Source organism: Periophthalmus magnuspinnatus, chromosome 2 (genome assembly GCF_009829125.3).
Source record: "Periophthalmus magnuspinnatus isolate fPerMag1 chromosome 2, fPerMag1.2.pri, whole genome shotgun sequence".
NCBI lineage: Eukaryota > Metazoa > Chordata > Actinopteri > Gobiiformes > Gobiidae > Periophthalmus > Periophthalmus magnuspinnatus.
In genome coordinates this window covers 5137981-5152899 of record NC_047127.1, presented here as the reverse complement: position 1 = coordinate 5152899, position 14919 = coordinate 5137981, and the positions used below count along the sequence as shown (strand labels likewise).

The following is a 14919-nucleotide window of genomic DNA, read 5'->3' as shown; positions in this document are numbered from 1 at the left end:
TCTCATAATGAAACTTGAAGTAACAGCAAAAAGCAGCCCACATGTGGTGCAAACATGGACAACTAACTAACTAAAGTCAGTCTTAGCGGCTTTACAGACCCCTGTCATCATGTCAGTTGTTATAACAGTTCAAAACAAAGAGGATCGTCCCAGTACCTTGCTGCCAACTGGAGTCCTCTTTACGTCCTGCTTCTGCCAACAGTTCCTCGGATAAGAAGATGTGGAGGTGTGGTGGAGAAGGTGGTCTCTTCTCAGTGAAAGCCATGGGGGGTGGGGTGGCAGCTGGTTCTGGCAACTGGTGGCAACTGTCCCTTGGCTCACTGGTCCTAGTCATCAAATAAAACATAAAACCTCTAAGCAAATTTGAAGGATTTGTACATTTAATAAAATTAGTGGTACAAAATACTGTAGCAACATGACTTCATAACATATAACAAATCTCCATATATAGGGAGAGTGTCTAGAGGTTTAAAGAGGCAGTTGATAGTACTGAAAAGCACCCAGGAGTTTTCTATCACCTCATCCTTGCTCTTTGATTGCTATGATAATCGCGGTTGGAATTCCACATATTGATCTCTGCTCCATATTTGCCCCTAAAACTGCTAGCCTCGACAAGCTTCATTTGACTGGAGGCGAGCGCTGTGGTTGCCGTCACTCTCAGTCCACTTTTTTAGTCTATGATCTCAACAGGTGGAATTACACCAAAATATGCAATTGGATGTGTTTGCAAAAAATCTGACTTAATAGGAGGATATAAATGATGAAGCGAAGCGGGCCTAAGATAGAGCCTTGGGGAACACCAGAAGAGACAAAACCCATCCCGATTTTAGTCTAAATGTGTTTCTGTTTTGAGGGCAATGGGTGTGACTGTTGCCATTTTGAAAGACTACAGGACAAGACCTGAAGAAACTGAGGAGTGAATGATGTGTGTGAAGAGAGAGGGCTTCGAGGGCAGACTGGCTTCAACTGAGGAGGTTGGCAGAGGTTCAAGTTGACAAGTGGGTGTCTGTGTAATCCCTCAGTTGTCCAGGTATGATCCATCATAAAATAAAAACATCTACTTCTTTATGGTTTATGATCTCAACAGGTGGAATTACACCAAAATATGGGTAGGATGTACTCATGTAGGCCTCATGGGAGCAGTAGGCAGCGCATCAGTCTCACAAGATTGTGAGTTCGAGCCTCATACGGGGCAGATTTTTAAAGGGAGTAGTGGTCCTTTCTTCTCCAGTGTCATCCCTATGTGTGCTGAGCTATGCTACAACAGATAAATATTGAAAAATCAATCAATGGACATTGAGTTATGAGTCACGTTTTCATTCACATAAAATTAATGCATCCAATTGAATGCATTTGCAAATAATCTGGCTCAATAGGAGGACATAAATGATGAAGCAAAGTGGGCCGAAGACAGAGCCTTGGGGCACACCAGAAGAGACAAAACTCATCCCAATTTTAGTCTAAATGTGATTCTGTTTTGGGGGCAATGGGTGTGACTGTTGCCATTTTGAAAGACTACAGGACAAGACCTGAAGAAACTGAGGAGTGAATGATGTGTGTGAAGAAAGAGGGCTTCGAGGGCAGACTGGCTTCAACTGAGGAGGTTGGCAGAGGTTCAAGTTGACAAGTGGGTGTCTGTGTAATCCCTCAGTTGTCCAGGTATGATCCATCATAAAATAAAAACATCTTCTTTATGGTTTATGATCTCAACAGGTGGAATTACACCAAAAAATGGGAAGGCAACAACAACGTAGGCCTCGTTGGCGCAGTAGGCAGCGCGTCAGTCTCATAATCTGAAGGTCGTGAGTTCAAGCCTCACACGGGGCAAACTTTTAATGGAATGTCTGTGTTCTAATCGCCTTGGCCTCGCTCTTTGGTTGCTATGATACTTGCGGTCGGAAATTCCAGATATTGAACATTGCTCCAAATTTGTCCCTAAAACTGCTAGCCTCGACAAGCTTCATTTGACTGGAGGCGAGCGCTGTGGTTGCTGTCACTCTCAGTCCACTTCTTTATAGTCTATGATCTCAACAGGTGGAATTACACCACAATATGGGTAGGATGTACTCATGTAGGCCTCATGGGAGCAGTAGGCAGCGCATCAGTCTCACAAGATTGTGAGTTCGAGCCTCATACGGGGCAGATTTTTAAAGGGAGTAGTGGTCCTTTCTTCTCCAGTGTCATCCCTATGTGTGCTGAGCTATGCTACAACAGATAAATAGTGAAAAATCAATCAATGGACATTGAGTTATGAGTCACGTTTTCATTCACATAAAATTAATGCATCCAATTGAATGCATTTGCAAATAATCTGGCTCAATAGGAGGACATAAATGATGAAGCAAAGTGGGCCGAAGACAGAGCCTTGGGGCACACCAGAAGAGACAAAACTCATCCCAATTTTAGTCTAAATGTGATTCTGTTTTGGGGGCAATGGGTGTGACTGTTGCCATTTTGAAAAACTACAGGACAAGGAGTGAATGATGTGTGTGAAGAGAGAGGGCTTCGAGGGCAGACTGGCTTCAACTGAGGAGGATGGCAGAGGTTCAAGTTGACAAGTGGGTGTCTGTGTAATTCCTCAGTTGTCCAGGTATGATCCATCATAAAAGAAAAACATCTACTTCTTTATGGTTTATTATCTCAACAGGTGGAATTACACCAAAAAATGGGAAGGCCACAACAATGTAGGCCTCGTTGGTGCAGTAGGCAGCATGTCAGTCTCATAATCTGAAGGTCGTGAGTTCGAGCCTCACACGGGGCAAACTTTTAATGGAATGTCTGTGTTCCAATCACCTCAGCCTCGCTCTTTGGTTGCTATGATACTTGCAGTCGGAAATTCCCGATATTGAACTCTGCTCCAAATTTGTCCCTAAAACTGCTAGCCTGGACAAGCTTCATTTGACTGGAGGCGAGCGCTGTGGTTGCCGTCACTCTGTCCATTTCTTTATAGTCCTGGAGCTCAACAGGTGGAATTACACCAAATATGGGTAGGCTACAGCAACGTAGGCCTCGTTGGCGCAGTAGGCAGCGCGTCAGAGATCATAAACCATAAAGAAGTAGATGTTTTTACTGTCATCCCTATGTGTGCTGAGCTATGCTACAACAGATAAATAGTGAAAAATCAATCAATGGACATTGAGTTATGAGTCACGTTTTCATTCACATAAAATTAATGCATCCAATTGAATGCATTTGCAAATAATCTGGCTCAATAGGAGGACATAAATGATGAAGCAAAGTGGGCCGAAGACAGAGCCTTGGGGCACACCAGAAGAGACAAAACTCATCCCAATTTTAGTCTAAATGTGATTCTGTTTTGGGGGCAATGGGTGTGACTGTTGCCATTTTGAAAGACTACAGGACAAGACCTGAAGAAACTGAGGAGTGAATGATGTGTGTGAAGAAAGAGGGCTTCGAGGGCAGACTGGCTTCAACTGAGGAGGTTGGCAGAGGTTCAAGTTGACAAGTGGGTGTCTGTGTAATCCCTCAGTTGTCCAGGTATGATCCATCATAAAATAAAAACATCTTCTTTATGGTTTATGATCTCAACAGGTGGAATTACACCAAAAAATGGGAAGGCAACAACAACGTAGGCCTCGTTGGCGCAGTAGGCAGCGCGTCAGTCTCATAATCTGAAGGTCGTGAGTTCAAGCCTCACACGGGGCAAACTTTTAATGGAATGTCTGTGTTCTAATCGCCTTGGCCTCGCTCTTTGGTTGCTATGATACTTGCGGTCGGAAATTCCAGATATTGAACATTGCTCCAAATTTGTCCCTAAAACTGCTAGCCTGGACAAGCTTCATTTGACTGGAGGCGAGCGCTGTGGTTGCTGTCACTCTCAGTCCACTTCTTTATAGTCTATGATCTCAACAGGTGGAATTACACCAAAATATGGGTAGGATGTACTCATGTAGGCCTCATGGGAGCAGTAGGCAGCGCATCAGTCTCACAAGATTGTGAGTTCGAGCCTCATACGGGGCAGATTTTTAAAGGGAGTAGTGGTCCTTTCTTCTCCAGTGTCATCCCTATGTGTGCTGAGCTATGCTACAACAGATAAATATTGAAAAATCAATCAATGGACATTGAGTTATGAGTCACGTTTTCATTCACATAAAATTAATGCATCCAATTGAATGCATTTGCAAATAATCTGGCTCAATAGGAGGACATAAATGATGAAGCAAAGTGGGCCGAAGACAGAGCCTTGGGGCACACCAGAAGAGACAAAACTCATCCCAATTTTAGTCTAAATGTGATTCTGTTTTGGGGGCAATGGGTGTGACTGTTGCCATTTTGAAAGACTACAGGACAAGACCTGAAGAAACTGAGGAGTGAATGATGTGTGTGAAGAAAGAGGGCTTCGAGGGCAGACTGGCTTCAACTGAGGAGGTTGGCAGAGGTTCAAGTTGACAAGTGGGTGTCTGTGTAATCCCTCAGTTGTCCAGGTATGATCCATCATAAAATAAAAACATCTTCTTTATGGTTTATGATCTCAACAGGTGGAATTACACCAAAAAATGGGAAGGCAACAACAACGTAGGCCTCGTTGGCGCAGTAGGCAGCGCGTCAGTCTCATAATCTGAAGGTCGTGAGTTCAAGCCTCACACAGGGCAAACTTTTAATGGAATGTCTGTGTTCTAATCGCCTTGGCCTCGCTCTTTGGTTGCTATGATACTTGCGGTCGGAAATTCCAGATATTGAACATTGCTCCAAATTTGTCCCTAAAACTGCTAGCCTGGACAAGCTTCATTTGACTGGAGGCGAGCGCTGTGGTTGCTGTCACTCTCAGTCCACTTCTTTATAGTCTATGATCTCAACAGGTGGAATTACACCAAAATATGGGTAGGATGTACTCATGTAGGCCTCATGGGAGCAGTAGGCAGCGCATCAGTCTCACAAGATTGTGAGTTCGAGCCTCATACGGGGCAGATTTTTAAAGGGAGTAGTGGTCCTTTCTTCTCCAGTGTCATCCCTATGTGTGCTGAGCTATGCTACAACAGATAAATATTGAAAAATCAATCAATGGACATTGAGTTATGAGTCACGTTTTCATTCACATAAAATTAATGCATCCAATTGAATGCATTTGCAAATAATCTGGCTCAATAGGAGGACATAAATGATGAAGCAAAGTGGGCCGAAGACAGAGCCTTGGGGCACACCAGAAGAGACAAAACTCATCCCAATTTTAGTCTAAATGTGATTCTGTTTTGGGGGCAATGGGTGTGACTGTTGCCATTTTGAAAGACTACAGGACAAGACCTGAAGAAACTGAGGAGTGAATGATGTGTGTGAAGAAAGAGGGCTTCGAGGGCAGACTGGCTTCAACTGAGGAGGTTGGCAGAGGTTCAAGTTGACAAGTGGGTGTCTGTGTAATCCCTCAGTTGTCCAGGTATGATCCATCATAAAATAAAAACATCTTCTTTATGGTTTATGATCTCAACAGGTGGAATTACACCAAAAAATGGGAAGGCAACAACAACGTAGGCCTCGTTGGCGCAGTAGGCAGCGCGTCAGTCTCATAATCTGAAGGTCGTGAGTTCAAGCCTCACACGGGGCAAACTTTTAATGGAATGTCTGTGTTCTAATCGCCTTGGCCTCGCTCTTTGGTTGCTATGATACTTGCGGTCGGAAATTCCAGATATTGAACATTGCTCCAAATTTGTTCCTAAAACTGCTAGCCTGGACAAGCTTCATTTGACTGGAGGCGAGCGCTGTGGTTGCTGTCACTCTCAGTCCACTTCTTTATAGTCTATGATCTCAACAGGTGGAATTACACCAAAATATGGGTAGGATGTACTCATGTAGGCCTCATGGGAGCAGTAGGCAGCGCATCAGTCTCACAAGATTGTGAGTTCGAGCCTCATACGGGGCAGATTTTTAAAGGGAGTAGTGGTCCTTTCTTCTCCAGTGTCATCCCTATGTGTGCTGAGCTATGCTACAACAGATAAATATTGAAAAATCAATCAATGGACATTGAGTTATGAGTCACGTTTTCATTCACATAAAATTAATGCATCCAATTGAATGCATTTGCAAATAATCTGGCTCAATAGGAGGACATAAATGATGAAGCAAAGTGGGCCGAAGACAGAGCCTTGGGGCACACCAGAAGAGACAAAACTCATCCCAATTTTAGTCTAAATGTGATTCTGTTTTGGGGGCAATGGGTGTGACTGTTGCCATTTTGAAAGACTACAGGACAAGACCTGAAGAAACTGAGGAGTGAATGATGTGTGTGAAGAAAGAGGGCTTCGAGGGCAGACTGGCTTCAACTGAGGAGGTTGGCAGAGGTTCAAGTTGACAAGTGGGTGTCTGTGTAATCCCTCAGTTGTCCAGGTATGATCCATCATAAAATAAAAACATCTTCTTTATGGTTTATGATCTCAACAGGTGGAATTACACCAAAAAATGGGAAGGCAACAACAACGTAGGCCTCGTTGGCGCAGTAGGCAGCGCGTCAGTCTCATAATCTGAAGGTCGTGAGTTCAAGCCTCACACGGGGCAAACTTTTAATGGAATGTCTGTGTTCTAATCGCCTTGGCCTCGCTCTTTGGTTGCTATGATACTTGCGGTCGGAAATTCCAGATATTGAACATTGCTCCAAATTTGTCCCTAAAACTGCTAGCCTGGACAAGCTTCATTTGACTGGAGGCGAGCGCTGTGGTTGCTGTCACTCTCAGTCCACTTCTTTATAGTCTATGATCTCAACAGGTGGAATTACACCAAAATATGGGTAGGATGTACTCATGTAGGCCTCATGGGAGCAGTAGGCAGCGCATCAGTCTCACAAGATTGTGAGTTCGAGCCTCATACGGGGCAGATTTTTAAAGGGAGTAGTGGTCCTTTCTTCTCCAGTGTCATCCCTATGTGTGCTGAGCTATGCTACAACAGATAAATATTGAAAAATCAATCAATGGACATTGAGTTATGAGTCACGTTTTCATTCACATAAAATTAATGCATCCAATTGAATGCATTTGCAAATAATCTGGCTCAATAGGAGGACATAAATGATGAAGCAAAGTGGGCCGAAGACAGAGCCTTGGGGCACACCAGAAGAGACAAAACTCATCCCAATTTTAGTCTAAATGTGATTCTGTTTTGGGGGCAATGGGTGTGACTGTTGCCATTTTGAAAGACTACAGGACAAGACCTGAAGAAACTGAGGAGTGAATGATGTGTGTGAAGAAAGAGGGCTTCGAGGGCAGACTGGCTTCAACTGAGGAGGTTGGCAGAGGTTCAAGTTGACAAGTGGGTGTCTGTGTAATCCCTCAGTTGTCCAGGTATGATCCATCATAAAATAAAAACATCTTCTTTATGGTTTATGATCTCAACAGGTGGAATTACACCAAAAAATGGGAAGGCAACAACAACGTAGGCCTCGTTGGCGCAGTAGGCAGCGCGTCAGTCTCATAATCTGAAGGTCGTGAGTTCAAGCCTCACACGGGGCAAACTTTTAATGGAATGTCTGTGTTCTAATCGCCTTGGCCTCGCTCTTTGGTTGCTATGATACTTGCGGTCGGAAATTCCAGATATTGAACATTGCTCCAAATTTGTCCCTAAAACTGCTAGCCTGGACAAGCTTCATTTGACTGGAGGCGAGCGCTGTGGTTGCTGTCACTCTCAGTCCACTTCTTTATAGTCTATGATCTCAACAGGTGGAATTACACCAAAATATGGGTAGGATGTACTCATGTAGGCCTCATGGGAGCAGTAGGCAGCGCATCAGTCTCACAAGATTGTGAGTTCGAGCCTCATACGGGGCAGATTTTTAAAGGGAGTAGTGGTCCTTTCTTCTCCAGTGTCATCCCTATGTGTGCTGAGCTATGCTACAACAGATAAATATTGAAAAATCAATCAATGGACATTGAGTTATGAGTCACGTTTTCATTCACATAAAATTAATGCATCCAATTGAATGCATTTGCAAATAATCTGGCTCAATAGGAGGACATAAATGATGAAGCAAAGTGGGCCGAAGACAGAGCCTTGGGGCACACCAGAAGAGACAAAACTCATCCCAATTTTAGTCTAAATGTGATTCTGTTTTGGGGGCAATGGGTGTGACTGTTGCCATTTTGAAAAACTACAGGACAAGGAGTGAATGATGTGTGTGAAGAGAGAGGGCTTCGAGGGCAGACTGGCTTCAACTGAGGAGGATGGCAGAGGTTCAAGTTGACAAGTGGGTGTCTGTGTAATTCCTCAGTTGTCCAGGTATGATCCATCATAAAAGAAAAACATCTACTTCTTTATGGTTTATTATCTCAACAGGTGGAATTACACCAAAAAATGGGAAGGCCACAACAATGTAGGCCTCGTTGGTGCAGTAGGCAGCGCGTCAGTCTCATAATCTGAAGGTCGTGAGTTCGAGCCTCACACGGGGCAAACTTTTAATGGAATGTCTGTGTTCCAATCACCTCAGCCTCGCTCTTTGGTTGCTATGATACTTGCAGTCGGAAATTCCCGATATTGAACTCTGCTCCAAATTTGTCCCTAAAACTGCTAGCCTGGACAAGCTTCATTTGACTGGAGGCGAGCGCTGTGGTTGCCGTCACTCTGTCCATTTCTTTATAGTCCTGGAGCTCAACAGGTGGAATTACACCAAATATGGGTAGGCTACAGCAACGTAGGCCTCGTTGGCGCAGTAGGCAGCGCGTCAGAGATCATAAACCATAAAGAAGTAGATGTTTTTACTGTCATCCCTATGTGTGCTGAGCTATGCTACAACAGATAAATAGTGAAAAATCAATCAATGGACATTGAGTTATGAGTCACGTTTTCATTCACATAAAATTAATGCATCCAATTGAATGCATTTGCAAATAATCTGGCTCAATAGGAGGACATAAATGATGAAGCAAAGTGGGCCGAAGACAGAGCCTTGGGGCACACCAGAAGAGACAAAACTCATCCCAATTTTAGTCTAAATGTGATTCTGTTTTGGGGGCAATGGGTGTGACTGTTGCCATTTTGAAAGACTACAGGACAAGACCTGAAGAAACTGAGGAGTGAATGATGTGTGTGAAGAAAGAGGGCTTCGAGGGCAGACTGGCTTCAACTGAGGAGGTTGGCAGAGGTTCAAGTTGACAAGTGGGTGTCTGTGTAATCCCTCAGTTGTCCAGGTATGATCCATCATAAAATAAAAACATCTTCTTTATGGTTTATGATCTCAACAGGTGGAATTACACCAAAAAATGGGAAGGCAACAACAACGTAGGCCTCGTTGGCGCAGTAGGCAGCGCGTCAGTCTCATAATCTGAAGGTCGTGAGTTCAAGCCTCACACGGGGCAAACTTTTAATGGAATGTCTGTGTTCTAATCGCCTTGGCCTCGCTCTTTGGTTGCTATGATACTTGCGGTCGGAAATTCCAGATATTGAACATTGCTCCAAATTTGTCCCTAAAACTGCTAGCCTGGACAAGCTTCATTTGACTGGAGGCGAGCGCTGTGGTTGCTGTCACTCTCAGTCCACTTCTTTATAGTCTATGATCTCAACAGGTGGAATTACACCAAAATATGGGTAGGATGTACTCATGTAGGCCTCATGGGAGCAGTAGGCAGCGCATCAGTCTCACAAGATTGTGAGTTCGAGCCTCATACGGGGCAGATTTTTAAAGGGAGTAGTGGTCCTTTCTTCTCCAGTGTCATCCCTATGTGTGCTGAGCTATGCTACAACAGATAAATATTGAAAAATCAATCAATGGACATTGAGTTATGAGTCACGTTTTCATTCACATAAAATTAATGCATCCAATTGAATGCATTTGCAAATAATCTGGCTCAATAGGAGGACATAAATGATGAAGCAAAGTGGGCCGAAGACAGAGCCTTGGGGCACACCAGAAGAGACAAAACTCATCCCAATTTTAGTCTAAATGTGATTCTGTTTTGGGGGCAATGGGTGTGACTGTTGCCATTTTGAAAAACTACAGGACAAGGAGTGAATGATGTGTGTGAAGAAAGAGGGCTTCGAGGGCAGACTGGCTTCAACTGAGGAGGTTGGCAGAGGTTCAAGTTGACAAGTGGGTGTCTGTGTAATCCCTCAGTTGTCCAGGTATGATCCATCATAAAATAAAAACATCTTCTTTATGGTTTATGATCTCAACAGGTGGAATTACACCAAAAAATGGGAAGGCAACAACAACGTAGGCCTCGTTGGCGCAGTAGGCAGCGCGTCAGTCTCATAATCTGAAGGTCGTGAGTTCAAGCCTCACACGGGGCAAACTTTTAATGGAATGTCTGTGTTCTAATCGCCTTGGCCTCGCTCTTTGGTTGCTATGATACTTGCGGTCGGAATTCCAGATATTGAACTCTGCTCCAAATTTGTCCCTAACACTGCTAGCCTGGACAAGCTTCATTTGACTGGAGGCTGTGGTTGCAGCTTTTAGTGAGATTGTTATGTCCCAATCAAATTTTATTTTCATTCTCCATTCAAAAATGCTGTCTAATCTTTAGTGTGCAACAAGTAAGCCAAACACAAGAACAATTTAATCTCACTCAACTAACTAGAGTATTAGTATTTAGTTTTATTTCCAAAATTACCTCAGACAAGAATAATAAGTCAGGAGGACATAGCTGTGGGAGTATCAATCTCAACCATACACTGTATATATAAATGGACGTAGTTAACCTGTCAGCTGTCTTGTTCCTAATAGGAAGTTATCATGGGCGCGGTTTCAACTCCATCGACTCTTCCTCCAATTCACTTTACAACAAAAAAATTGTCACCCCTCTCTCTGTAACTGTTGTGGTGAACCTCGTCATTTTGGAACGCTATGGGTGACGTCCACTTCTTTATACAGTCTATGATTTCAGCAGGTGAACTTACACCAAAATATTCTGTGTTTGTAGGTTGTTTTGTACTGATATTTCCCACTGTCCTGCTCAGAGCTACCTAAAAGTAGGGATGGAACTGTATAAAATCTCCACAGTATGTAAAAGAAAAAGTTTTTTTTGTTTGAAGACATTGTCAGGCATAAAATAATGCACCGAATTGAAACATTTTTCTTGGAATCACATTGTAAAAGCTACACTGAAACTGAAAAGAGCTATTGTTTTCAGTTTCTGTTTGTAGGCTGGGTCTATTGAGCTACGCTAAGTGTGCACTGTGCCTGAGTCATACTTAGCATATTCATTCAGCTCCTAATGCTGAATGAATATGCTAATAATAATATGCTAATATGCTATTCATTCAGCTCCTAACCACTCTTTAGACTCCAAGATATTGAGGTACAGATCTTAGGCAGAGAAAAGAAATGGTTTAACAGTGCACACTTAGAGTAGCTCAATAGACTTAGCCTACAAGCAGAAACTGTAAACAGGCGTTTTCAGTTTCAGTGCAGTTAGCTCATCCCTTCAGATAGAGGCCGTGTCCACCAGTGATCTGGCTAGAAATGAAACGGCTTGAATGAGCAGGGAAACTTCACAGTTGACAGATTTTACATTTAGCTTTTACTATCAAGTTTAATTGAAAGATCTTTTCATTGCGACTTTTGGAAAAATGGCCCATGAAATCAGGCAATTCAGTTGACAAACAAATGCTGCGAAATGTTGATGAGACTGAAATAGTGACATACCAGAACATTTTCTTGCCTGTAAACGTATAAAATAAGGCCTTTACGTGAGCATAAATATCTCCTCGTTAGTATAGTGGTGAGTATCCCCGCCTGTCACGCGGGAGACCGGGGTTCGATTCCCCGACGGGGAGTGGATGACTTTTTTTTTTTTTTCTTTTCTTTTTTTTCTTTTCACGCGCGTGTTTAGGAAAAACACGATTTGGCACCGACTAAATCAACATCATCTTTCTCAAACTAAAAAAACATCATAAGATGATATTTTTAGGTGTTTAAAAATATATATTAAGCTATTTCAATCAAGACAACATGAATCAATGTATAAAGTGAAACATGAAACACGTACAGCAACACACATCAGGATACCACAATAATAAAATACAAAAAAGGAAAGAATTCCAGCTTGCAATGTAGAAAGATCTAATATAGATAATTAATACTGAAACAACACAAAACACATAAGGAGGGATTATAGGGTATAGAGTTGTGCTCACAGTGCTCTTTACCAAAGACACTAACCCATTTTGCAATCAAAAAACAAAAACATTGCTGCATTGGCCGGGAATCGAACCCGGGCCTCCCGCGTGGCAGGCGAGAATTCTACCACTGAACCACCAATGCGCTGGTGATAGGATCTCCGAGGATGGAGGCTTTAACGAAAACATTCTAGAGTTAATAGTATGTTCAGACTGATGCTGTACGATGCTTCACAAAAACAGTGCCGGGGTTTTTCTTTGTCTGTATCTACAATGTGTATGTAACAGATAATTCACGTGGTTTATTAACATTTTGAGGACGTACGACTGCTGACAAAAGCTGAAAAGAATTTAAGTATGAGGGTTTTGTTTTTTTCAGTTACTCTGTTGACTCTATGACTAACCCTGAATATGTAATAGATATTTAAAAAAAAAAAAAAATAGACCTCTGTTCCCTGGGAAAAAAAAAAAAAAAAAAAAAAAGATATCTATAAGGACTAAAGGAAAAAAGTTAGCGCCCAACGTGGGGCTCGAACCCACGACCCTGAGATTAAGAGTCTCATGCTCTACCGACTGAGCTAGCCGGGCATATTGAGTAATGTAAAATCATGTCGTTTTATTGCAGGACAGATTATAGTGATTATATTAGACTAGAGTACCTGTGCTAAATATTTATCACAGTTTTACATTAAGTGGAACTTTGTGGACAAAAAAAGAAAAGCACAAAAATACAGGAAGTAGAGCAGAGTTATATAACTGAATACCTATGTCATTAACACAGAAAATCCATTCCAAAACGCAGGCCAGATTGTATTTTTTTCAGTTTTAACCTTCATACAACAAAATAACTGGGTTGTCATTATTTTTATTAGTCCAACCATAACTATTGTGTGATTTAAACAAACTTTGAGTCAGTTTTAACATTACGGTTGCTAGGTAACAGTTACCTCTACTTATGTCATATCTGCTGCCCGTGTCCAACAAGAAAGTGAAATTATAGACTTAACCAAAAATGAATCTATAAAAAAAATAGTCAAGACAAGAAAACCTGTGATATGCTTACTTAAATAATAAAGAAGCATTACAATATATTTTAAATAGAAAACAGATACTCTCTTTTACTTCTATTTCACATTGTGAATGCAAAAACACAAAAAGATCTGCCCCGTGTGAGGCTCGAACTCACGACCTTCAGATTATGAGACTGACGCGCTGCCTACTGCGCCAACGAGGCCTGCTGTGCACATGGACCATGTTGTGTTTTTAATGATAAATATGATAAAATGATACCAACTTCAAAATTCAGGGCAGCAATAACTATTTGATAACGATATAAACTGTATAAATCATAAATAAATGTGGAAATGAATGCATTTTCCAACCTGGAGCAGACCGATGATGTGTCTTTATTGTGAAGTAAAAGTGTAATTCCTTATGTTGTCCGCTGGGTGGCAGAAGAGCGCTGCTAAACGACACAGACACAGACTCAGATTCTCAGTTCTGTCCATAGTTAAGCCCATTCTCCACCAGTGCATGCATGCTATCTAAAACACACAAATTAAAGTGAACATTCAACATAAAATAGAAAAATGAAACAATTAGAGTATGAACTAAATCATAATCAATGGTCTTTTGGAGCTTGATTGAACAGGGCCAGGATTCTTAGAGAGCACATGGCCCGCGCGCTTGAGAATTCAAATAAGTTAAAGCCTTGGAAGAGTGATATTAACCTTTTAAATTAAATTACAGATCACAAAAGGGGATACAACATGGTAAATAGTGTAAAAATAATGACTACTAATCAGTAACACTGCTCCTTCCTCTCTAACTTTATCAGTGTTTGCAGGGGCCCCAGTCAAATGACCTTCAACTTGGGCTACAGATACAATCAACCCTGTAATGTAACATGATAAATATAGCCTATATATATTTTTAAAAATGCTTGCACTCATTTCAGACACTATTACACTTTTTTGTACTTACCCAGAACCAAAGGAGGGCAAAACTTGGCACAGTGTTAGGGCCAAAGTAAACACTGGACAAGGCCTATATTTAAACATTTCTTGGTAAACCTTTCCTAAATGTTTTGAAGGAAAGTATGCACGTTTAAAATGACATGTTTACTGTTAGATCTTTGTTACGTTGCAGTGCTCAAGTTATTCCCCAGCCTCTCCAGACACTGTGGTACCTTCAGTTAGCATCCAGCCAATGAGATGAGAGACGTGAGAGATTCATTTAGGAGAGACAATGGCCAAACTCGGAACTAGAAAGCTGTCGTGGAAGAAGTACTTAGTAAGTTTTGTTACTTAAGTAAAAGTACAGATACCAGAGCAAAAAGATACTCAAGTAAAAGTAAAAGTATCACATGAAAAAATCTAAATAAGTTAAAGTATTAAAGAAAAAATTAAATGAGTAATTAAAGAGTAGAGTAGAAGCTAAAAGTAAAATCTGTCAAGTGGATAAAAAGTTGTAGGAGTGAAACTTCTACTACTTAAAGAGTAAAAAGTAAAAGTATTTTGCATATATTTTGAGATCTAACAGCTTCAAATGTAGTGATTTTGTTCAGTAGATACAACTGAATATACTTTTTTCGCTAGCATTTTTTTTATTTGCCTTTTCAACAGGCCTCAAACAATAAAAAATACTTTTACTTTTAAAAATGTAGTGAAAATGTAGTAGAAAGTACAGATACATACTCTAAAATTAACTCTTAAATTAAGTAAAAGTAAAAAGTATCTACTTAAAATGTACTCAAGTAAAGTGCAAACACCTAAAATGACTTTACTACTTTTACTTTGTTACATCCCAGCACTGCTAGCATGACACAACCGCAATTTATCGGTAATTATCTGGTAACAAACTTTTATA

At 41.5% G+C, this 14919-nt stretch overlaps 14 non-coding genes across 14 annotated transcripts; 11 read left to right on the top strand and 3 right to left on the bottom strand.

Moving 5' to 3' along the window:
• Positions 1–1754: 1754 nt before the first annotated feature.
• trnam-cau (transfer RNA methionine (anticodon CAU)) lies at positions 1755–1827 on the top strand. The gene has a single exon. It is a non-coding gene; the product is annotated as a tRNA-Met (tRNA).
• An 861-nt stretch (positions 1828–2688) lies between these two features.
• On the top strand, positions 2689–2761 carry trnam-cau (transfer RNA methionine (anticodon CAU)). Its single transcript has one exon. It is a non-coding gene; the product is annotated as a tRNA-Met (tRNA).
• Positions 2762–3593: 832 nt separating this feature from the next.
• Positions 3594–3666, top strand: trnam-cau (transfer RNA methionine (anticodon CAU)). Its single transcript has one exon. It is a non-coding gene; the product is annotated as a tRNA-Met (tRNA).
• Positions 3667–4540: 874 nt separating this feature from the next.
• On the top strand, positions 4541–4613 carry trnam-cau (transfer RNA methionine (anticodon CAU)). Its single transcript has one exon. It is a non-coding gene; the product is annotated as a tRNA-Met (tRNA).
• An 874-nt stretch (positions 4614–5487) lies between these two features.
• On the top strand, positions 5488–5560 carry trnam-cau (transfer RNA methionine (anticodon CAU)). The gene has a single exon. It is a non-coding gene; the product is annotated as a tRNA-Met (tRNA).
• An 874-nt stretch (positions 5561–6434) lies between these two features.
• trnam-cau (transfer RNA methionine (anticodon CAU)) lies at positions 6435–6507 on the top strand. The gene has a single exon. It is a non-coding gene; the product is annotated as a tRNA-Met (tRNA).
• An 874-nt stretch (positions 6508–7381) lies between these two features.
• Positions 7382–7454, top strand: trnam-cau (transfer RNA methionine (anticodon CAU)). Its single transcript has one exon. It is a non-coding gene; the product is annotated as a tRNA-Met (tRNA).
• An 861-nt stretch (positions 7455–8315) lies between these two features.
• On the top strand, positions 8316–8388 carry trnam-cau (transfer RNA methionine (anticodon CAU)). Its single transcript has one exon. It is a non-coding gene; the product is annotated as a tRNA-Met (tRNA).
• Positions 8389–9220: 832 nt separating this feature from the next.
• Positions 9221–9293, top strand: trnam-cau (transfer RNA methionine (anticodon CAU)). Its single transcript has one exon. It is a non-coding gene; the product is annotated as a tRNA-Met (tRNA).
• An 858-nt stretch (positions 9294–10151) lies between these two features.
• trnam-cau (transfer RNA methionine (anticodon CAU)) lies at positions 10152–10224 on the top strand. The gene has a single exon. It is a non-coding gene; the product is annotated as a tRNA-Met (tRNA).
• A 1413-nt stretch (positions 10225–11637) lies between these two features.
• trnad-guc (transfer RNA aspartic acid (anticodon GUC)) lies at positions 11638–11709 on the top strand. Its single transcript has one exon. It is a non-coding gene; the product is annotated as a tRNA-Asp (tRNA).
• Positions 11710–12125: 416 nt separating this feature from the next.
• On the bottom strand, positions 12126–12196 carry trnag-gcc (transfer RNA glycine (anticodon GCC)). The gene has a single exon. It is a non-coding gene; the product is annotated as a tRNA-Gly (tRNA).
• Positions 12197–12566: 370 nt separating this feature from the next.
• Positions 12567–12639, bottom strand: trnak-cuu (transfer RNA lysine (anticodon CUU)). Its single transcript has one exon. It is a non-coding gene; the product is annotated as a tRNA-Lys (tRNA).
• A 573-nt stretch (positions 12640–13212) lies between these two features.
• Positions 13213–13285, bottom strand: trnam-cau (transfer RNA methionine (anticodon CAU)). Its single transcript has one exon. It is a non-coding gene; the product is annotated as a tRNA-Met (tRNA).
• Positions 13286–14919: the final 1634 nt, after the last annotated feature.